The 25,174-nt window shown below is 36.0% G+C and overlaps 1 protein-coding gene and 1 pseudogene across 13 annotated transcripts in view; one reads left to right on the top strand and one right to left on the bottom strand.

The window, feature by feature from the left end:
• The window catches only part of BCAS3 (BCAS3 microtubule associated cell migration factor), a 553,048-nt gene that overhangs the window by 174,869 nt on the left and 353,005 nt on the right, over positions 1–25,174 (bottom strand). The gene's annotated exons all lie outside the window — the stretch shown is intronic.
• On the top strand, positions 9,352–9,428 carry LOC123621297 (annotated as a pseudogene).

Raw genomic sequence — 25,174 nt, 5'->3', positions numbered from 1 at the left:
AAGAAACCCCAATCTGCAGATTTTTTTTCAAAAGACAAAAGAAATGATTTCAGACCATCAAGAGGAAATGATTGGAATAGTCAGGGTCGTTGGCTGTATTAGTGCACAAAAGATTGTTTCTGGGTGTATTGCTCCATAAATAGTCTACCAAAGGTACAAAGATAACATTACCCAAAGCAACGAGTAGCTTCTCAGTTCTCTGGCTATCAGAATTATCTCATGGCAACTCCATACTTTGCTCTGATCTGCTTAGAATCCTCCATTTGACTACTACCAGCAGGCCTGCAGAGAGTCAGGCCTGACTGTATGAGCATGGGCTCAAGCAAGGAACTAATCATCTCTTCCCTCACCCACTCATACAAATTAATTATTTAAAATTTTTATCAAATTGCTATTACCTGCCAGGGACTATTCCAACTGCTAGGGATGCAATGACAGAAGATAATACCCTGTCCTCATGAAGCTTCTATTCTATCCTCAGGCTCCTCACAGTCCTCTTATTCCCCCCTCATTTCAAGTGCTGCACTGCCAGGATAACTTTGTTCTATGCCTAAAGCACAAAGCCTACTGTAGGTAATGCCATATGCCATCTGTTCAAGGAAATGTAGTCAAGTTTGTTTCTGCCTGCTGCTTTCTGTTCCACTGACACACAGCACAGGGCCAAAGCTCTCTGACAAAGGTAGCAAGCTTCAGCCCTCAAGCCTTCACATGCTATCAAGGCCCCCACTTGCTATCAGGACCTTGGAGTTGTTTCCTCATATTCATAGGGCAGAACTATTCTTCAGGTGACCTGACAATCAACTCTGGAATACCCTGGGAGCAAATGAGAACTTTCATTGTTCCTCTTCCATCCTCTGGCAACACTAGGTCAAAATTTTAGCCACATTATTTCTACCCAGTGGCTCCCAGCTTAACAGTATATTGGCTCAGAATTCATTTATTACAGCTTGTTGGCTGAATAGTTTAATCTCTTATCTGTGGCCATAATAATTTTCCTGTCTTGGTTTATCTTCCAAGATTTTTTTAAATGAAATAATACATCATCTTCTCAGACTTCTCACTAGAATGAGAAAGGAGAATATTAGAAAGCTCTTGGGATTAATATAAAAATGTACAATGGCTTCTCTGAGCTTTTAATCGGTCCTTCACAAGTCTCTTACACTAATGACTTAATGATGCTTGGCAAAATAGGGTGCACTCAATCTGGTCTCAGACTCCAGAATATCTCAGTATCAAGAATTAGTTACAAAGCAACTCACTGTGAGTGTCTAAAAGAATCCCAGATAGCTACAGCTTGTAGATATATTTTTATGAAATAAGACAGCAAATAAAAAGGGCTCGCCATCGTATACAACTGAATATCCTGCTAAAAGTGTCTAAAGGGAGTCCCCTTCTAGATGATGCCACGAGGCCTGGAACAAGTTAGCCTGGGGGGAAAAAAAAGAGAGACAGTGACATTTTACCTGCAGTATTCTAGTAAGGACAGACATCCCCTCCTGCCCTCTGGAGCACATAAGGTTATTCTTGTGTTAATGACCACACACAGCAGACAGATCCAGTCTTTCTGCTTTTCTTTCTTGTAGAATGATTTTCCTAAAACCAATGTTGGGCAAAATGCCACTAATACCACCGTAAAGCCCTTGCAGTGCTTCAAGGGAGAGGCAAGAGATAGAGGGTTAGGAGGTAATCAAGCTTACAGATTAAGCCCTCTAAAGCTACAAGATGAGCACAGCTCTTGGTGTTTATTAACTCTTCTAGTACTGAACGTTCCTCCCCCACCTCATGGCAAAAAACACAAAGGTCTTTTCATCAATGGACCTCAAAAGCTGGCCTGTTTTAACTAAGCTTCCAAGAACAGCAGCTCTACTGGGGCTTTCTTTGTGTCTACCACAGTCAGGGAACAGTTCCTGCTTTCCACATAACATTAAAATTATTCACACCTGCAGACAATGAAAATTTTTCTATCCATGCACTGACATCTGTGAGGCCTGAGTATTGTAGGCACTATATTCTAGACTTTTTCCCCCCAAACACCTTTTTCTGTGACAACAGCAGTCTGGATAGGAAAAAGTTAACAACAACAACAAACAGAAAAACTCAATATTAAGGGCAAAGAAAAACAGCTATTGATTAAAATTCAATAGTTGTTCCTAGGAGGACCTTCTCTACTAACCTAACAGGATAGAGGTTTCCTAAGGATTGAGGTGTTTTAAAAAATACAACATGCTAACATTGGCTGACTGGCCCAATTTACCTAGTGATGACATAGCAGTCACGTGGTACATTGAACCAAACCCAGTAACTCTTTCTCACCTCTTGAATTCCCCAGTTCAAGCCCAATTAAAACAGTCATACAATTTTTCAGAGTGCAACAACTATAAGACTTCTGTAACAAGCTGATGTTCATTCCTTGGCAAGATTCTAGCTTTCTCATAGGGTATTTGTTTGTTCTTTCCACATTTTGATATCTTAAAGGGCTATACCCAGAGTGTTAAATTTGGGGGTACTAATTCCTTAGGAATATTTATTTGATTTTAAGCCATGAAAAATTTCCCACCTCTGTTTGATAAATTATATTCCTTTATCCTCACAACTAACTTAAAACTTATATAGATTACCCAGATGAACAAAAACAATTTTATATTATAAATTTGTATTATAACAAATTTGTGTTGTAACATTGCTAAACGAATTAGATAACAATGACTACAGCTTCCTAATCATAATTTGAGACAGATAAATCTGTACTTTATTGATAGCAGAAGCAGATAGCCCTAATCACTAAACGCTAGCACAATCTGGTTTCTGTAGGATAATGACCCATCTCTATATTCATAGCAACAATCTCATTCATCATAATTCACATTAAAAAAAGAAGAACTCTAGTCAAGCTAATGGAGGAAATGTGTGAAAAGTGATTGGATGGGTAAAACTCTGTATGCAGCTGGAGGGTCCTAATTGATTATATTGTGCTGCAGCTAAGCCTTCTGCCTGTACATCAGATCTTTATCTAACTACATTTCAATTGATTTTCACTGATAGTCTTTTTTATGTCTAAGGCTTAAAGTACTAACCTAATAAAAGGATAAAAGACTTTGCAATACAGATTTCAAAATATAATGTCCACACAGGACTTCCATGGAATAAGATGGCAGATTGGGTAGATACAGCTCACCAAACCAGAACCTGTGAATTTGGGAAGGTAATTGAAAATAAAAAAAGATTGGGATTTATGTCCGTATTTAAAAAGTCCAAAGCAAAACACCAATCCCAACATTCAAAGATGTAAGTACCTAATGTTTATTTTATGATGCAACGCAGAGATGTAGGACAAAAGGTTACCTATTTATGAGCTGTACTACATGTTCATGGCAATATACCTATTGGATTGGTTTATTCCAAAATCAAAATGCCATAAATTCAGTTCTCTCATTAAATAGTGATGGGTTTGGAAACAAGTCAGGTACAATGGCTAGAAACTATTTAAATTCCAGTTAAAAGACCTACTGGAATAATCAGTATAATAAAAAAAAAAAATCTCAAAATAGCATTGCTGAAGAGAATTCAGAATGAGGGTATAAACCAGGGGTGGGAAACCTACAGCCTTAAGGCCATATGTGGCCTTCTAGGTCCTTAAGTGTGGCCTTTTGACTGAATATAAATTTTACAGAATGAATCCTTTTATTTTTATTAATACATTTTTATCTGTCTTTTATATTTTTATTTTTTAAAATGAACATATTTAAAATACCAAAGAATAAAATAAGTTTCAATGAAATAATGCTCCCAGATTGATCGGCACAATTAGAATTAGTAAACCATAAGGGCTAAATTGACAGCTGCTATGCTCATGATTTAGTTCTCACTTCCCCTGACTGACTGGCACCACACCACACAAAGCTGGTTGGCAAGAGTTTATGGGGGTCGAGTACGCTAGTCTATTATCACCTTTTGACAGTGATGTACTATGTTTCTGTTTAAAGTAGAATTTGTGAATAGTTGCACAGCTCGACTGTATTTTTTTTTTTTTTTTTTTTTTGAGACAGAGTCTCACTTTGTTGCCCGGGCTAGAGTGAGTGCCGTGGCATCAGCCTAGCTCACAGCAACCTCAGACTCCTGGGCTTAAGCGATCCTACTGCCTCAGCCTCCCGAGTAGCTGGGACTACAGGCATGAGCCACCATGCCCGGCTAATTTTTTTTTGTATATATATTTTTAGTTGGCCAGATAATTTCGTTCTATTTTTAGTAGAGACGGGGTCTCACTCTTGCTCAGGCTGGTCTCGAACTCCTGACCTCGAGCGATCCACCCGCCTCGGCCTCCCAGAGCTAGGATTACAGGCGTGAGCCACCGTGCCCGGCCTCGACTGTATTTTTTAATTTTGTCTGCTTAACAGCCCATCACATCAAAGAAGAACCAAGAGAATGCTGAAAGAAGAAAACAGATTTTTTAATGAGGATTGGGAATTGCAATATTATCTTATTTTTGCTAAAGATAAGATGATTTGCTTGCTTTGTGATACTGCAATATCAACATTAAAGAAATTCAGTGCTCATCAGCATGGTAACACTCATAAGGACCATAAATATTTTTAATTAGAGGGAGAGGTGTGATAGGCTGTATCACAGAAATTAAAAGATGAAAAGCAAAAGCAAGCACAACTCTTTCAAGCAGCAATAAGACCTGGAAATAATGCCGCTGAAGCAACTTACAAAGTAGCTTATATACTCGGGAAAAAGGGGAAGCCATTCAGTGATGTAGAAATCGTGAAAGAATGCATTGTCAAAGTTGTAGGATGCTTAGACCCTGATAAAGTTTCAAAGTAGAGACAACTGCCTCTTTCAAGGAAAACTCTAACTGATCTGCAGCATGAATTAGCCTTCAACTTAACAGAACAACCTCATGCAATATTTCAAAAGGAAAATATATATTATTCAATCGCTTTGGAAGAATCAACTTATACTACTGACTCGGTGCAGGTTTTATACTTCATTTGAGTCATAACAGAGGATTTTCTATGCTACGAAGAGTTATTTACTTAGGGCACTCTTGCGAACAAAACATAGAGAATAGATATCTTCAACAACTTTCAAGATAAATGTAGTAAAGTTGGATTGAATTTGGTAAATTTAGTGAGCATATATACAGATGGTTTACCTTCTATGACAGGAAAACATGAAGGATTTATTGCACAGATAAAAAAAAAGTATTAACAGATCCAGATGCTCTCATTTCTTTCCATTGTATCTTGCATCAGCAAAATCTCTGTGCTAAAACTACTATTTTAAGTGATACTTTGCAACAAGTTGTAAGTATTGGTAACTATATTCATGCAAATGCAACATGGCATGGTCAGTTTCATAACAGGCTAAAGTTGAAAGATGAGGTATTCTGTGTGGATTTGCCGTTATCATTCTAAAGTGCATTGGCTATCCTGGGGACAGGTGTGTTAGCCAAAATCTTTTCTCTGAAAGAACAGATAGTTAAAATCTATGAAGAACAGAATTAGCAATGTGAATTGTTAAAAACAAGATTTCTATAGGAATACAGCATATCTGTGTGATATCATGTCAAACCAAATGACTTGAACATTTCTTTGCAAGGTAAAACTAAGTCTATATATGACATATGGCAAAAAAAATCCAAGCATTTCGAAAAAAGCTATCTTTTTTCAAAACACTTCTTTAAAAGGAAATTTCTGATGAACATTTCCCTAGTTAGCAAAGGTCACTGATAAGCAAGATGATATATGCGAATCACTGGAAGAATACACAGCTGTTATAGACTTATTAATTGGAGAATACAATGAAAGTTTCACTGACTTTTAAAGTCATGATATCACCCTCAAATCAGCATTTCAGCCTCACCTACTTGATATCAAAAAGCCACCTAAAGAACTACAGAGGGAACTGATTGAGCTCTCTCAGTAGATGACATTTTAAAGTCATTGATGCTAAGAAAGATCCAGCTGAAAAATGGAAAAATGCAGTGGAATACCCACATCTTTGGCAACATGCCTGAAAACTGCTTTCTTGCTTTTCAACCACTTATTGCTGCAAATCTACATTCTCCCACCTAACCCAAATCACGACACCCTTAAGGTCACAAATGACTAATACCCATCTAGAGGATCAACTGAAACTGTGGACCTCCATGCTGCAACCAAATATTCAAATGCTTTCCAACAAAAAGCAGAGAAAACAAAGTCATTAAAAGGTTAGTTAACTTTATTTATTTATTTTATTTATTTATTTATTTTTGAGGCAGAGTCTCACTGTGTTGCCCGGGCTGGAGTGCCGTGGCGTCAACCTAGCTCACAGCAACCTCAAATTCCTGAGCTTGAGCAATCTTTCTGCCTCAGCCTCCCAAGTAGCTGGGACTACAGGCATGCACTACCATGTCCGGCTAATTTTTTCTATATATATTTTTAGTTGTCCAGCTAATTTCTTTCTATTTTTAGTAGAGACGGGGGTCTTGCTCTTGCTCAGGCTGGTCTTGAACTCCTGACCTCAAGCAATCTACCCGCCTCAGCCTCCCAAAGTGCTAGGATTATAGGCGTGAGCCACCGCACCTGGCCTAGTTTACTTTAAAATTAACAAACAGTTTTCATTTTTTGAAATTATCAAGTACATAGCAGTTAGATTTTTATAAAACAATGCAAGTTTTAAGTGTAACTAATTGAAGTTTCTTGAATGCTGCCTTATTTGATTATAGCTAGATTAGTGCAGCCTTCCCACATGAAAAGGTTCCCCACCTCTGGCATAAACCATCACCCTTGAGAATTTAGCAGTTTAATTGACAAACAATAAACTGTACATATTTAAAGTATACAATTTGCAAGTTTTGACATATATTATCCATGAAACTATCACCACAATCAAGATAAGGAATATAGCCATCACTGCCAAAGGTTTCCTCATACCTCTTTGTTGTTCATTTCTCCTTTTGCACCATTTCTATATCCAGAAAACCACTAATTTGCTTTCTATTACCATAGATTAGTTGGCATCTTCTAGCATTTTATATAAATGAAACCATACGGTATGTATCATTTGATCTGGCTCCTTTTACTTAATTATTTCAGATTTACCCATGTTATTGCATTTATCAAAAATTCATTCCTTTTTATTGCTGAGTAGTATTCCATTTTATGGATAAACACCAATTTGTTTATCCATTTACATGTTGATGTACATTTGGGTCCTTTCCAGTCTTCGGATACTATAAATACAGCTGATACTGCTTTCATTTCTCTTGGTTAAATATTTAAGAGTGGAATGGCAAGGTCATATGATATGTTTATGTTTAATGTTTTAAGAAACTGCCAAGCAGTTTTCCAAAATGCTTGCATGATTTTATATTTCCAACAGCAGTGCTCCATTGGCTTTATGTCCTTGCCAAGACTAGGTGTGGTCAGTTTTTTTAATTTCAGAAAATCTAATAAGTATGTAGTGGTATCTCATTGTGGTTTTAATTTACAGTTTCCTAAGGACTAACGGTATTGAGCATTTTTGCACATGCTTTTCTTTTATGCCATCTATATTTCTTATTTGGTGAAATCTATTCAAATCATTTGCCCATTTTTAAAAAGACTGACAGTGTCATGAAGTTTATTACACAATTGTCAATCTAGAAAGAAAAACAAATCACTGGCCACAGAGGGACAGGGCTTTGGCCTTTGGAGGGCTGAGTTTTCTTCATTTCTTTTGCTATCAGGAAATAAAACTAAAAATTGTGTCTGTGAGTTAAAAGAAAACAAAAATGGGGAGAAAAAAATTCTCCAGGTAAACGGCTCTTCTGGTTACACCTCCCCTGCCCCCACATATATATCTTTTTCTCCTTAAACTGTTTCTCTACATTTTAAACTTGCCTAATTTTTTATTCAGTGTTTGCTTTCTTATTATTGAGTTTTGAGTTTTTATATCTTTATATATTCTGGATACAAGTCCTTTATCAGACAAGTGATCTGAAAATATTTTCTCCCTATGTGTGGCTTCCATTAATACACTCTCCCAGTGAACCATGGTATATTGTTGGTGGGAATGTAAATTAGTATAGCTATTATGTAAAACAGCATTGAGGCTGCTAAAATAATTAAAAATATGACTATCATATAATCCAGCTGTTCTGTAGCTTTGAAATGATTCCAAACACTCACATAACTTGCTACGTCAGTGACATATGTTTTGCTATGATAAGAACATGAAGTATTGTGCCCTTCTTCCCCAGAATGTACATCACACCTTATCAGACCACATATGTGAGTACTGGCCTCAACCACTGGACTCCAAAACACATATAAACCCAAGATTTTGACAAGACACACAGTGAGCTCAGGTTGCAGCAGGGATGCTCTCTGTCAGCCTTCGAGCTATTCTCCAGTCTCACCTACCAACACCCACACCACTCACTAGTGTTCAAAGACCCTGGTGTGTCATTGGGGGATCTACACTGTGTTGGTCAAAACCGTCTCTCCTGATGCGATCTCATAGAAAGGTACACCTCAAACTTCAATTAGATTTAACATCCACAGTGGCCTGATTCTACCCTAATTGAGCAACTAGACTTTATTAATTGGACTCTAAACAAAATGGAACTCACTCACTGTGTCCATTGAGTATTTTCCCTGTAAGATTTGTTCTTGTTATTTTCCCTCTCTTGAGCATCATGGGGAAAAATAGAGAGAGAGAATCTCTTTGTATAGCCATTAAGACTGTGTGACTAAAGAAATCATACTTCGGTCATCTCCTTATTGAACCATACAAAACACAAGCAATCCTACTACTGGGTAAATGAAATTGGCATGTTGAAGAGATACCTACACTCTCATGTTCATTGCAGCGTTATGCATGGTTGCCAAGTTATGGAATCAACCTAAGTGTCTATGAACAGACAAATGGATTAAAAGAATGCAGTATATATACACAGTGGAATACTATTCAGCTTTAAAAAAGAAGGAAATTCTGTCATTTGTGACAACATAGATGAACATGGAGGACATCATGCCAAGAGAAACAAGCCAGGTACAGAAGGACAAATAAAACATGATCTCAATTATATGCGGACTCTACAATAATCAGGCTCACAGAAGCAGAGAGTAGAATTGTGGTTACCAGAGGCTGGAGGGTGGGGGAACGGGGAAATGTTGGTCAAAGTGTACAAAGTTTCAGTTAGAAGAATAAGTTTTCTGAGATCTATTCCAAAGCATGGTGACTACAGTTAAAAATAATCATGTATTGCATATTTCAAAATTGCTCAGAGCAAATTTCAAATGCTCTCACCAGAGACAAAAACAATCATATTGTAGACCATAAGTATACACAATTTTTGTCAATTTTTAAAAATAAATTTTAAAGACTAAACTTTCAGGGATCATTTCTATAGTGTGTTATTAGAGAAGTTTCTCTGAATGTGCACAGCAAAAATAAATAAATAAATACATACATACATACATACATTTTAAAAAATTCTCCCAGTGTGTGAAATCCATTAACATATCATTAGAAGAACTGATGTTCTTGATTTTGATGGAGTCCAATTTACCTCTTTTTTTAAGTAGATCACATAATTGGTGTTGAAACTAAGCAACTAAGTTTTCGTTGATTTTCTCTATTTTTTTTTATTTAAATGATTTCCACTTTGATCCTTATTATAGTTTTTTAAGATGTGAGCTGAGGTCATTGATTTAGACGTTCTTATTCCAATTTAGGTATTTAGGGCCATAAATTTCCCTCCAAATACTGTTTTAGTGCATTCCACAAATTGTGAAATGTTTTGTCTTAATCTTCATTCAGTTCAAAATAATTTCTAATTTCCCTTTTTATTTCTTCTTAAATCTATGAGTTATTTAGAAGTGTTAGGTTCCAAATATTTGGTGACTTTTTCCAATTATCTTGTGGTTACTGATTTCTAATTTAATTCTATTGCAGTCAGAAAACACCGCATGATTTAAATCCTTTAAATTTATTGAGGCTTGCCTTATGACTCAGAACATGGATTACTGCAGTAGTTTGTGTGCACTTGAAAAGAAGGTAGTTCTACTGTTGGTAGTGTTTCTATTCATAAATGTTAATTAGATTAAGTTGATTATTAGTGCTACCCAAATATTCTATCTTCTTGCTGATTCTTTGTCTATCAATTATTATGAGAGGGATATTGAAGTCTCCAACTATAATTGTGTATTTACCTAATTCTACATGTAGTTCTATCAGTTTTTTTCTGTTGTTGTTGTTGTTGTTTTTGTGACAGAGTCTCGCTCTGTTGCCCGGGCTAGAGTGAGTGCCCTGGTGTCAGCCTAGCTCACAGCAACCTCAAACTCCTGGGCTTAAGTGATCCTACTGCCTCAGCCTCCTGAGTAGCTGGGACTACAGGCATGCGCCACCATGCCCGGCTAATTTTTTCTATATACATTTTTAGTTGTCCAGATCATTTCTTTCTATTTTTAGTAGAGACGGGGTCTCGCTCTTGCTCAGGCTGGTTTCGAACTCCTGACCTCGAGCGATCCACCTGCCTCGGCCTCCCAGAGTGCTAGGATTACAGGCGTGAGCCACTGTGCCCAGCCTATCAGTTTTGTTTTACATATTTTGAAGCTCTGTGATCAGGTATATAAACATTTAGAATTGACACGTTCTTTTCATGAACTGACCTCTTTGTGTTATGAAATGGTCCCTTATTCTGTGATAATATTCTTTGTCCTGAAGTTTACTTTGTCTATTAACATAGTCATTCTTGCTTTTTTAAAAATTAGTATTAGCATAGTGTATCATTATAGTATATTATTATTTCCTTCGTTTTACTTTTTTTTTTTTTTTTTGAGACAGGGTCTTACAATGTTGCCTAGGCTGGTCTTGAACTCCTGGGCTCAAGAATCCTCCAATTTCAGTCTTCTGAGTAGCTGGGATTACAGGTACATGCCACTGCACCCTCTATCTTTTTATTTTTATCCTATTTATGTCTACATATTTAAGTGCATTTCTTATGGGCAGCATGTAGTTGAATCTTGCCTTTTTTATCCAGTCTGACATTATCTGTTGTTTAATTGGGTATTTGGACTATTTACATTTAATATGATTTTTGTTATGGCTGGGTTTAAATCTACCATCTTGTTATATATATGTTTTCTATTTGTCCATATGTTCATTGTTTCATTTTTTCTTTTCTGTTCCCATGAATATTTTTAGGATTCCATTTTATCTCAGTTGTTAACACGTTACATGTATTTTTGTTATTCTACTGGTTGCTTTAGGATTTATAGCATATATTGGTAACTTACCAAAGTCTACCTGTAGAGAGTATTATCCTAATTCATGTACAGTGTAAGAACCTTACATTTTTCTTTTTATCACTGATTATACACATTTTAGTTATGATGTGCCTTGGGCTTGCTTTTAAGCAAGGTAGGACTAGAGGAGTTTAGCCTAGGAGAAATTTTGCCCCGCTGTCGAGACAAAAATCTTCTACTTGCTTACCTGTAAATTATGAGATTTTCATATTTGGCAGATGGGAATAGAAATTATTCCCAGCCCTGTGTAAACTCCTGTGAATGTTCCCTCTAATCTTTTTAAATGGTTCTTTCCTGGGTCTTGGGTCGTTTCCCATGTGCTCAACTCAAGGCTCGCAGGATCTCCTCTGAAGGTCTCTAGAGCATGAGCTTTCTTTCTGCAGCTCTTTTCTCTGAGGCACTCTGCCGTGTGACCTCTAGCCACCGGGACCTCCCCAGATTCCCACCTTCATCTCTCTCACTCAGGGAGACTGCTGTATTCCACTTGGATTTCCTCTCCCTACAATATGTATCGGCTATGAGCTGGGACAACTGTAGGGCACACTTTATTTGTTTCCCATCTTTCTGGGATCACTATCCTTAAATGCTTGATATATAGGACCTTGAAAACCATTATATCATATAATTTTCCAGTTTGTTTCAGGTGGAAGGGTATGTCTGGTTGCCTGCATTTATTGAAGCCCTTGTAAAAGTCTATGTTTGGAGTTTCCAATTAATGATTAGAAAGTGAATGTTATTTCAGCTTTAGAAAAATCAACTTATAGAAATTGGAAGGAGCAAAATCTATTTTAAATGAGGTAAGTAAAAATGGTCCACTAACCACAAATAGTCTTAGCTTTAAAAAACCTCTAATACATTATCTTATCACCAAGACCACTGTCTGCTACTCAAATGGTCTTTAACATATATTTAACAAATGAAAACGTATAGCGATTTTTCTGATGTTGTGTTTATTTATGAAGGTGTGGAGAGCTTCTAAAGTACACTGACGAATCCTTAAACAAAAGAATCCTATCTTATAGCACGGTTAGGTCATCCATGTACAAAACCCCAAATTGAGTTATTATACTTCTGTGTAAAGGACTGGACATATAATCTAAAATCTTCATTCTAGATTTCTTAAAAACCTGTTAAGTTAAAATGATTTGCCATTTTGTTTCAAGTGAAAAACATTAAACATCATTTAAAAGTAAGCTAATTAGCAATTTATGGTCAAAACAATTTGTGGTACTATCTGAACAAAAGAATGAAACAAGTATTAGAACTGGTGAGAAAACATATGTCTTGATTGTGAGGTCTTAGTAATTAGCATGAAATACATCCCAATGTTAAATGATGTGTTAGCTGAAAGCACAACAGAAATCCCTGTATGTTGCTCCTCAAAATGATAATTTTAGATGATCAGGTTACATTAAGGCCCCTGTCTAATCTAAGCATGGGTGAGAGCATTTATCCACCCTTACACCTTGAGAGGTGAAATTTTTTTCATTTGTGGGCATTACAAAACTAGGCAAAATGGCCAGAAATCAGTTTATTCTACTCTAGAACTTTCAGCATCTTATATTACTCTAGGACATGATTGAAATGAATATAAATCATTCCAAAACTATATTATAATATAATGATAATATAAGGTATGACCAGTTATATTTACAATGAGTATAAGCCCTCAGAAGTAAATGAACTGAAACTGACCTTGATCACTGACTCAGATCCTGCAGCACAGGGCAGTACCTGCTCCCTCTCCCACATTTGCCAACCTTTGCAACAGCAGTAATCAATTTGCTGTCTTGATCTCTCAAGCATGTCATACATTTTTTGATCTATCATTAAGACTCAAACTTGTGGCCTAATTAAATTACGAGGAAAAACACTCTGGAATTCTAAACTTTACCAGGAGGAAAAATCAGAGATAAATATTTGAAAAGGTGAGAAAATTATGACCTAAACTCTAGGCATTCAAAGTCACTATTAAAAATAAACAAACTTTCATTCGATTGCATTTTTTTCACACAAAATGATGCCAACCCAGTTTGCAGCATGGTAATTAAATGCCAAATACAAAATGTAGAAGAATGGAGAAACAAAAAAGACTCAAGGAACAAGACAGGTCCTCAAGATAGGTGTAAACAGATATAGAGTTAGTGTCAAAGAGCCACCAACAAGACCTTCCAGAGTATGGGAGTTATAGAGGAGAAACCATGGAAGGGTAGGAAAAAGCATAGAGACAGAGACATGAAAAACAGAAAGACAGAGGGAGACAATATGGGAAAAAAGAAAGTCCAGCTTGATCCACCAAATGAAATAAGCTAATGTTGAATTATGTCAGTGGGCATAAATTTCATTTGTTTCCAATGAGTGATAAAAGCCAATGGAGAAATAAAATTATGCCCACCATGAGGCAAGCAATGCCATATCATACCAAAGGGGAGGGAAAGTAAATCTACAGTTACAGCAATATCAATAAGTAGGTTTTAGCAGCAAGGCAAGTGTACAAGTGTCTAAGATTGTGAAAAGTAGGCATGGAGCAAAAAGATGAGACTAGAAAGAGGAAAATAGGTACTAGTCATAAAAACACTAACAAACATAAAGTAAATCACAGCACTTCCCTTTGCATAGAACGGCCTTCCCAACATTGCCACCTGTTCAAATGTCTCCGGTACAAGAAGCCCTAGGGCTCATAAACAGGATTCCTCCTCCGACCTCTGGGCTTCCACAGCATATTTATGTAAAGCTATTCTGTGACATCTACTTGTTTACCTTCTAGTCCAGTTTTATATATGTCCACCCCATTAGACTGTAAACCATTTGAGTCAGGGGACCCTCTTTTGTAGTACCTAGTAACTAACGCTCAGGTCACAGCAGGAGCTTCCACAGATACCTGCTAAATCATGTCAGAAGCTTAAAAATAATGATGGTGAGATTTCTTTCACTCTCAAAAATCTAAGTATTTATAGGTCAGGGAAAGAATGTAGTGCAGTGAGAGACTGGTAGTCAGAAGATCTGAATTTGAATTCTAGATCTGGCAATATCTTGGTGTGTAACTTTAAGCCCTAACACCATTGCACTGGAGATTAAGTTTCCAACACATGAATGTTGGGGGACATAGTCAAACAACAGCACATGCTTAATACAAAAATTATACTGAACATAATTAAATATTTCTTTACTGATTTAAAAGGTAGTTCAATATCTTGCCACTGTTTCAGAATCACTATACACATGATTCCATAGTACTTTTATTGCCTTCTATTAAGGGTTTTATAAATTTCCCAATATTGGTGCCTCAAAAAAAAAAAGTCACATCTTTACCATTGATTTCAGTGCCCCAAAATATGATCACTTTAATTAAATCTTTGCTTTGAGAATTTTTTTGTTTGTTTGTCAGTTGTATGTCTGACTCCTGAGTAAAATAGAATATTACCACTTCTTCACCTATATTCCAGAAAGGACTCTGGAATAAAACCTTTAAACTAAATAAAGACTTCGGACAGCTCTGCATGGGAAAAATGTACTGGAATTATACTTTCAAACCTAAAATATCTTGGTCATTCAGGTATTAAGAGAATAGAAACTATCCCATCTCCTGATAGTTTGTTGAGAAGAATTTATCTGCCAAATTTTAGTGTAGAAAAAAGATTTCATTGAGTAATATTCATCATGTGTGCTGCAGTGCTTCACTCATATAATGAGAATAACAACATCAACTCTGATAAATCCATTCTAGGTACTCAGTATCATGTCATAGAATAGGTGCTCAACAAAAATTTGTTGAATGAATGTGAATAGAATGTTGCCTTGATCTTTTCCCAAAGTATGACTAAATTTACAGAATTACGTATAAAACTTGAACAAGATATGCATGTATGTATGTATGCACATAATTCATTAAAGAAAAAATTCTTAACACCTTATTGGGCCTCCTGAGTGTGCCAAATAATAATAAAAGGCAGAAACATTAAGAATGTAAATAATACCCTCTTTCTCATATTCCACCAGGAATAGTTCCTCAGGTTGCAGTCTTGGCTAGAGATGTTGCTCCTCCCCAAGTAGGGCACTATGACATGGAATCACTTTCAGAAAGAGAAATATATCCCAGAACTGGTTTACTTATTATTTTTGTTTTCAACAACAAAAAGCTGAAAACTGCAAAATGCTATTAGAGAAGGCTGCTAAAATAAATGCAGAGTCTAAAAAAATCAGTGAACCATACCAATAAGGTTTATTACTGGAGTCATCTTGGTCTTGCTGCTGCACAACAGACTGTAGCATGAAAACAGACAGGGAGAAATTCTGTCAGGACATCTCCAATAAAATATAGTACGTGTATCTGTCCTTTCTCTGTATCTACGATATGAGTAAATTCTCCTGCTTGAGGCAAATGCATGTGAAACATTTATTTGTTGGGAATAAAAAGAAACCCAGCTAGCAGGAACACTCCTGCAATTCCATTTGTGAGCCTCTCTTTCTCCTGAGAAATGACTCCCTACCACCCCCATCTCACAGTGAATCAGAATCTTGGTGGTGGTGCTCCCACTTCCTGTGTGAGCCACACACCATACACACTCCTCTAAGAACTATGGCTCCATACACTTTGAAATCACTGTCTGTTTACTTATCCAGGATATTTTCCAATAAAAGAGCTTCAACTTTTACTTAAGAAAAAATGGTACAGGATCATACATACATTTCATTTGGGGTAGTAAAACCATCCACATACAGATCAAACTTTATATTCTATCAACCAAATCTACAACCAGCCTGTAAATATAAATCAGCTCTACATTTAGCTGGCTATTAAACACAAATTCAGGATTTCTTAGTAGAAGGAATCCAATTTAGTTATAGCATTAAATGTGTGTTTTTTTCCCTCTGAGAGAGTAATATAATTGAATTCTGTCCATCATAGCAGATCAGTGCTGCTCATCTTTGTCCAGCAATCATGTTTATAATGGCCAGAGAAGGCAGTACTAATACTTTTCCAGCACAAGCTGAGTTAAATATCAGCTGAGGAGAATGAGTTCAACCAACCAGACAGCAACTCAGGCACCATGAAACTGGATTTGGGGAGGCTGGCGTGTGCTGGAGGGAGAGGCGGCTGACTACCCTCACCCAGTGACTGCCCTTGCCCTCAGCTGACATCACCTTTCCAGATGGCCTCTTCAACCACTACGAGATCATTTAAAATGAAGACATCATCTATCTTTCAGAAATGTGTACACTGAGGAAAAGTAAAAGAAAAAAAAAGACACTGATATAATCACATGATAACATGATCAATCAAATATTGCTTAAACCCATAGGCACATTTGTGCCACTCTCTTCTTTTAAAGAATTAAAAAAAAATTACTATGCTTTGTGGTAATGAAATAGGGACAACTGCCTTAAATGAAATGCAACAAGTGGACCTTGCAATGTGATCAAAATCCATCCCAGGCCTTTTCTAAATTCCAACTGCAACCAGAATTCCCCTTTAACAATATTCAATAAGAAATATTTAACACTTTTCATGTATTTCCTGTTATTATACATTTATAACAAAACGTGGATTTACTTGGCAGCCAAACCAAAATGTTTCATATTACTCTTAGATTGCAACCCTTGATGCTGAAATACAGTATACTAAAAATGAAATAACTTTTCCATTTTAATGTGGTTATAAGCTTCCTGCTAGGCAGCAACCTAATTGAGACTTTTGATGTTAGCCTTTTTAAGACATGCTATCCTTCATCATCTGCAGAGTATTTTAACTATAGATCTCTTGTAGTCGTCCCAAAGTTGACAGAGGAAAGGGGGATGGGGTGGGAAGAGGAAGGCTACTTTATCAAAGTCAATGGGAATACAAGGTATTAATTATGTTAAATGAAGAAATATGGGCATTTGGTTACATTTGTGGGTCAGAAATATTTTAATCTATCGCTGCCAGCCAGCTGCTTTTCCCTGACCACCTCCTCTCTGCATTTATATCAGCTGTGGAAACACACCAAAGCTCTAAAATGTGAAGAAAGCCACCACCAGTAGGGCCTTCCCCACCCAAACTGCCCCCTCCCCACTTCAAGGTCACAATTTTAACTAGAGCGACCATAGTGTTATCCACTACAATCACTAATAAGTCCATGAACTTTTCTATATTTTGGAGGCATAGATGTCAGAAAAATTGGTAAACCATCAGCCCTAGGCAATTAAAAATAGCCCCAGTAAATGGAAAAAAAAACTTTTGTGATATCTAGAAAAGAAAACAAATGGTGTACTCAATTGCTCCCAGTCAAAGCAAAGTTGGATCACACAGATGCAGCTGACTTTTAAGCTTTGCTAAGTCTGCCAAACGCACTGTGCAGGGGCACAGTTACAGGAGAGAAACAGTTGTCTGCCATGATGCCTGAATAAGTTTTATTAAAGCAATGCTTGGAAACTCTGTAACAGTCAAGAAATGCAATAGTAATTACTTAAATGTGAAATATTCACTATATGACTAGTGTAGGGACTTTTACAAGGTCACCTAGTACATTTTAAAAAAATCAACTCGGACTATTTTTATAAAGTTTTTCTGATCAAGGAATCAGATAATGTGTTAAGAAGTCAGGCCACTATAACGTGCAAGAATTCTGCAAAAAAATAACCACCCTGCTTTAGATAATAAAAAGTAACTTTTTAGTGAAAGTACTTCCCTGCACTTAATTTATGTCTTTAAATCTGGTAGCACATAAAGATTTTGGACAGATGTATTTATAAATGATTTTATTTTCAATATTTATTTTTATTAAATCAAAGATAACTACCATATTTTTTTCTCCTACTTCACTGCAGAAAATTCTTAAAGGAATTAATTTAACTTGTGGGTATGAATTTAAAGAAACTAATCTTTTGTATATAACACACAGGCAAACAGAATTGATCTGTTCTAATATTGAGTTTTGAGAGTTCTTATGGTTGATTTTTTTTCCCATAGGAATTAATGAGAATGAGGTACAAATAATCCAGATTTCTCTTGAATAGTACCTTACAGAGAGAGGAACGTCTTTTAAGCAAAAATAAAACAAACACAAAACAAAGAATACATAACTGAAAAGATAAAGGGCCTCCCTCTCCAGGCCTCTGAAAAGATGAAGCCAAGGACCTTTTCACTGTTAAACCATTTCAACCTAATCAAACCTTTACACTTCAATATAATTCTCCCACTTCCTCAAGGATGTTAAAAATGCACAAGATTTTTATATGAAGACATACATAGCTGCCTACGGTTTTTGTAATCTCAACAATTCAATAAAAATCCATATATCATGGGTTAGGCTTACCAACTGGTTTTGAGTCAGGAATCAAAGGATTTAAAAACATGTTCACCAGTAATCACCTGACAATTTTCTTCCTCATTTCACATACCACTTCTTAGGGGAAAAATAGGAAATTGTACTTTCATTGATAGTTAATTGTTGTTAGAGGTAACATCTACCCGCACAAGGATTTTTAAACTAAACCAAACAAACTCTCTCAAAGCTGATACTAGGTATACCTTTGCTGATATCAAATCATAGCAATGTTCAATTTTGAAAATAAGCAGAGGTAAACATATTGATTTTCTGCTCCTATGTGAATGTCTTATAGAGTAATCAAAGGCAAAAAAAAATTCTAGCTATAACTCTAACTCTACTCTTATACTTTAAAAGAGAGAATTTATGAATATATATGGATTCATAAGTTTGTGCTTGAAATGAGAAAAATTATAGTTACTACATTTTGATTTGTTGATGTTAAATTGTATCAAGAAAATATGCAAGCTGATATAAAAATAATTTCCCTTTACATACACACAAGAAAAGATATATTTATGACAGTAAAACTTATGAACTTTATATCGAATTTCTAACCCGTTAGCACTTTTGTTATTTGCTAATTTTTGTATTTCAGTTAGTATTTTTTAAACATACAAGCCCTTCATTTTAAACAAATGTAGTCAGTCTAGTCTGGCTTTTCCAAAGATATCAAAAATCAAATTCCTTTATTGGAGCTGCCTCACTGTGTCTCATGTGCTATTTCTCTCTCCCGTTAAACAAGTTATCAGTAAACCAGCTATTTGTGCAACTAGAATTGTATTGTTAAGACATAGGTGTTGAAATTATTTAAAAGTCTGGATGAAGATAGCCTGATATTTGATGCAATATTAATGCAATCTGTCTAATAGCAGTTAAAGATTCACTATCAAAATCCCCAAGAATTATGATAGCTACAAGAATTCAGTTAAATACTTTTGAAAAAGGTACCAACCAAGTAAGTCTAACTTTATTTTAAAAATGACTCAGAGGTTTAGTTTAACTACATTAAAGCAGCTGATGTTGGGTTAAAGCAAAAAACAAATACTAATCACAAGGCATGCACATATTCTATCACTCTTTCTAAAAAACAACTGAAACATGTAAGAAAAACATGACATAAAAGTACAAGTACTAACATTATATGACATTTGATGGGTAATGTAAAGAATAAGAAATCATCTTCCAGATTTTGAAAGACAACAAATCTTTCCATGAATGTACAAAAATATCAGAGTATGAACAAAATATCCATGATTAAATAAAACTTTAGGTGATTGAAACTGACTAGCATTTTACAATATTAATGCTAATGGCTCATTATAGTCTTGTTTGCATATTTAACAGCTCCCATTTAAAAAAAAAGATTTGTATGCAGGAAGGAGACATGAACGGGAAACCAAAGTCATACATGGTAAGAAATAGGGAGAGGAGAGATACCAAATCAGTCAGAAATATACAACAGCAGTTTCCAATGCTGGGTCAGGAAATAAGGTAGTTAGAGAAAAGTTGCAATCTAAAGAGAAAACACTTTTAGGAAATGGCAAAATTAAAACAGAAGTAGATATGTAAAATAGATGAATGAAGACAAGGTCTTCCTGCACCAAGGGAGTTGTTTAGGAGAAACAGTGTCCGTTTGTGGCCAGCGATAATACTTTCCATTCAATAGAGTTTGCAGCTTGCTGATTCATATGATTGCAGGCTGGCGCCCTGCTGGCGAGCCTCTCCACTGAAATTAAATCCACTCTCTTCAGTTATAAATTATAATGCTCTATAAACAACACTCCCATTGGGAATGGGGGGGAGCGAGAGAGAAAGAGAAGGAGAGAGAAGAGTGAAAAAAGGAGGGAGGGGAGAGAAAAAAAGCTGGAGAAGGAGAGCATTTCTGCATAGTCCACTCACTGTTTAATGTTCTGCTCTTCTGCAACAAACAAGGGGAGTAAGGCTTCCAAAGATAGCACTCCTGCTGTAATTCATACACAGTTTGATGTAGAGCCCAGAAAGGAAAGTGGGATAGTAAGTAATGTGAGTCTAAGAGGAAAAGCACTTAGAAATCAATGAGTATGCAAGAAGAGGAAAAGATAAAATAGATTTTATACCTGGGTTTTTCAAATATATTATTGAATCTATCCTTGGAGTCTCAAGGGAAAGCCAAAATGAAATAAAATTCTTGAATTCTATTTAGATAAATTAGATCTACACATTGTGCATCTTTTGATATCCAAATCAATCATATTCCCGCAAGATGCACCGGGAAAGCAAAGAAACAGAAAAGCAAAGTTAAAAATAATCATTCCCAAACAGCCTCAGACAAGGAGTCCAGAGCAAAGAGAAAGTTCAGTGGCTTGATCACCCACAGCACCCAGAGATTAACCACATTTGTTGTTTTTTAAAATAAATACCTATTTTAGAATTCTATGCTAAATTTACAGGAGAGTAATGTCTCCATTGTTTAAATGTTGCAGAAGTTGTTTTTTAAAATAAGGTGGTTTCAAAACAAAAAATGCAAATATTCAGTCTTGTCAATTAGCTAAATAATTTGTGAAAGAATCCATCATTGAGTTGGTTTGTATGTACCCATTTAAGGGTATTAACTTATATCCACATTCCAGATTTCTTGTCTACCTGTGAATTTTTTAAGGAGTTATTTATGCCCCAAAGCAGGGTAGAAACAATTATTGTTATATGCCACTTAGTATTCCAAGGATTCACATCCACAGTTACTTAACTAACTACAAAAAGACAGTTTCATATTTTAAAATGCCTTTGAAATTTCTTACCAAATAATGAAACTGGACATAAAAATAAAACGGGAGACAGGAGTCAGAGTGGGCAGAAGGTAGGAGAAAGATGTAAGCCTGTTCAAATCTAGGTTTGAATATGGTTTAGGAAAAGCAGCAAACCTACAAAACCAAAGATGCCATTTCAGGTGAGTAAATGCAAGGAAAACAGAAGCCTCCACAAAGCACACAATTCCATTTTTCTATCTCATTTTGGCAGACCAAGTATCACGCTAAGTTTCTCCACAAAGAAATAAGACAAAACAAAACTCCACCTTTCTCCTGAGGTCACAGACTGAAGAGGGAAAGGAAAGGTGACTTGAGATTTCAGTTTTAGACCTAAGTGATTTTACCAGGCTCAATTCCAAACCCTGAAAAGGCTTTAAAATTAATTCATTTACCCAAATGTTAACCAGAGAACTAGGCTTAGTAACAACTCAGATTTTACTTTTTTTTTTTTAATGTATCTGGCTGACTGTCTTTTTTTGTCTCTCTGCTTTTGGTTGTGGTGCATACCAAGTAAATTATTTGCTGATAGGTGAATCTCAGCAAATGCTTTTCTTCTTTTGAATGCCTGGTGAGCTTGTTGGGAAAAGTCATTTAAGTCACTTAAAACAATCCCATGAAAAGTAAAACTCAATTCTGAAATAAGAGTATAACTTAGAGCTTAAAAATAAATTAAATAAAGGAAACATTAAAAGATAAATGGAGCAGGATGCTCTGTGGCTGAGGTAATCTGAGTGGAGAGGGAAGAAGGAGGGTTACGTTAATAAATGATTAAAAGGCCTTAACAAGGGCCTATCAGGTTGACCAGGAAGGCATTCTTCTTCTCTGCTCCTCCCCGAGACCACCTTTTTTACATTTGTTCCCAATGCTGATCAATATGGTTTTCATTTGCTGATTTCCATAATGCCATATGTGATCTGCCAGCCTGACATAATGAAGCTAGAAAGAGCTGAAGTCATTTTAACATTCTTGCTTGCATGACTGTCGCCAGTTCACCAAATGCCTGTTATCTGAGAGCCAATATCTTTCTCGTGCTTACTGACAAATACCAGAGAGGTTTGCTCCTAGACAGACATAAAAATTCAGCCTTGGGTGGCAAATTTAAGTTAAGATTCAAACTCAATATTATGCTTTCTCTGTAGCCATTTTTTTTTTTGCCACCACTCTAACCTGTAATTTAAGCTTGATTAAATAAAGCAAAACAAGATTTAACTGTGAATTATCCATTTCTGAACACAAATGCTCACTTCTGTTGATAAAGCAATAAATCACAAAGAATAAAGCACAAATACTTTATGATGCCACCAAAGCCTCAGGACAAATTTATTGCCCAATTCGAGTTTTCCTATAAATTATCATTTTAGTTAGCCCTCTATTTATTTGTCTTTGATAATCTTCACCAAAATTCATCTCAAACAGTATGTTAATTTTTCACTCTTTGCTAAAGTTTCTTTAATCCATGCTCTGGCACAGAAAAACTGTTTTATTAATCACATGTAACCTTCCTACACTTTTTTCATTGTATAGTAAAATGAGTTTGTAGAGGTCATCTCATGAGTGACCCATGCAAAAGCCTTCCATGACACCTGAAATATCTCATTAAAAGTTCTGTTTTGTTTGTTGATCACTTTTCCACACTCAAAGGAAAATTTCAAGGACAAGCGCAGATAGGAACACATTTCTGAAATGATTTCTTTGGTCTTTTGCGAGCTAAAACAACAAAAAAAGTTGCATTTGATCAAAAGGATACTTCAACTTTGCAATTTAAAAACAAAAATATATTTAGTGCTACTACCTTCGTTTACAATGATATATTTTATTGCTTTTTACATTATTCACATTAAGTAATAAATGTTCTGGTGATTAACTGAGGTCATGTTTTAGCTCTCAAGACTGTAAATGTCTGTGGTGGCAGTTTTGTCCTGGAATTATGACAACTAAATCACAGAATTTTGCCCAAAAATCTCCCTGAGTTGTCCCAAAAAGGTAAATGTGGCTTGGCTGGGTCAGCACCCAAAATTTTATAAATAGTTGTATCTCCAAAAACTGCATTTGTTCCAACTCTCAGTTCACAAACTCTGCTATATTACGTGAGTTTTCCTTTCCCCACCTTTTTCTTCTCTTCCTTCCTTCCTTCCTTCCCCTGTTCCTTCCTTCCTTCCTCACCAAAGGGCAAAACAAAACAAAGGGGGGAAACATACAACTGAAAGAAGGCAGTGTGACAAATATATAAAAGAAAGGTCCTTCAGAAAACAAAGTGGTACTGGGAATGAACATCATGTTTACTCAACACAAGCTTCCCTTCACTAAACCAATGGATGCTGTCTTTCTCTTAATTCCTTTATCAACAGTGAAAGGATACTAAAACAGTGAGATCTTTAAACTGGCGAGTTTTAGAACATGGATTACTCAGTTTTTGTTATTGTTGGTTGTTTGTTAATTCCTTTGGAAAACAGTAGCAGATTCTACCCCTAAATGTTCTTGAGTTCTGATATAAAAGTTGATAATGAGGTAAACAGTAAAATTTAGCAAAACAAACAAACATAAAAAAAAAAGAAACCTGATATAAGGATTCTAAAGGCATACAGTGATAGAGGGTGTGCATTTTAAGGACTTTGCTCTGGGGTTCTGAGATTTTTGGATTATGGTAAAGCAGAAGATAAAGAACCTGGAATCCATTTAAAAGTAACATGCTACCTTCTGTTATGAATTCCAAACCAAGTAAAGAGGAGATGTTACATTGGAGGTTTGGTGAGGTTGGAGAGATAATGTGGACAGCACCTTTTAAGCACATAGAGTCATCTCTTTACCTGTTTATAGGAATCCATTATTATAATAGTCACCAGAAAACAGAGAAAAAAAGAAATCTTGCCTAGATATGAAGCAGGAAGAAAGGCAGGAGTGATACTCTCAAAGTCTAGTGGAACTGGTGGCAGACTTAGCTGCTAACATTTTACTTTACTTGAGCCGTAATCACCACACTGAAAGACAAGTCAGATTAACACTGTCCTACCTCATTACATTAAGGTAACAGTAGGTTAGTCAGAATAGGTGAAAAGACTCTCATACAAGGTGAGATTACAATCAGAATAGACTTCTAAAGTGAGGTAATAGGGACAGGCAGGAAAAGGCCACTTCTCTTATTTGCAAAAGAGAAAGGGAGATCCAAGTACAGCTGACAGGGGAGAAAATTATGAAGGTTCTTTTGAGCTGTGGTAAGCTCAGGAGGACAAGAAAAATGCTGAGTTAGTACGGGATGATAGAAAATGTCCATTGAAAAAAGGATGTAGGAGGGAGGAAAGAAGAGAGAGAGAAAGAAATAAGGAAAAAAGAAGAAAAAGAAAGGGAGGGAGGGAGGGAGGGAGGAAGGAAGGAAGGAAGGAAGGAAGGAAGGAAGGAAGGAAGGAAGGAAAGAAATGAAAAAAGAAAGAAAGAAAAAAGAGAGAAAGAAAGAAAAGAAAAGAAAGGCAGGCAAGTAGGAAAAGCATTATCTCCTCTGAAGTCCAGACAGAACCAAAGATAGCACAATAAGTGATTCCCTTACAGAAAAAAAAATCATCAACACCACCACTACCACCACCACCTCTAGGAGGCTGTTTTAGATCCTTTGCCCCAGTTGGGATAAGCATACATTCCCCACTGTTTTGTAGAGAGAGGTGTACCCACCAACTTAGAGGGTCCCTTGAGGAAGGAAAATGACCAGGAATCTGCAGTATTGAAGTATTATATTTTTTTCTGGATAATAACTTCAAGATTTTACTACTTTCATAATAAAAAAAAACCAAACATGAAGCTTAGAACT

This window comes from Lemur catta, chromosome 15, assembly GCF_020740605.2.
Source record: "Lemur catta isolate mLemCat1 chromosome 15, mLemCat1.pri, whole genome shotgun sequence".
In the NCBI taxonomy this organism is placed as follows: Eukaryota; Metazoa; Chordata; class Mammalia; order Primates; family Lemuridae; genus Lemur; species Lemur catta.
Note: the sequence above shows the minus strand (reverse complement) of the source record. Positions and strands in the feature narration are given on the sequence as shown.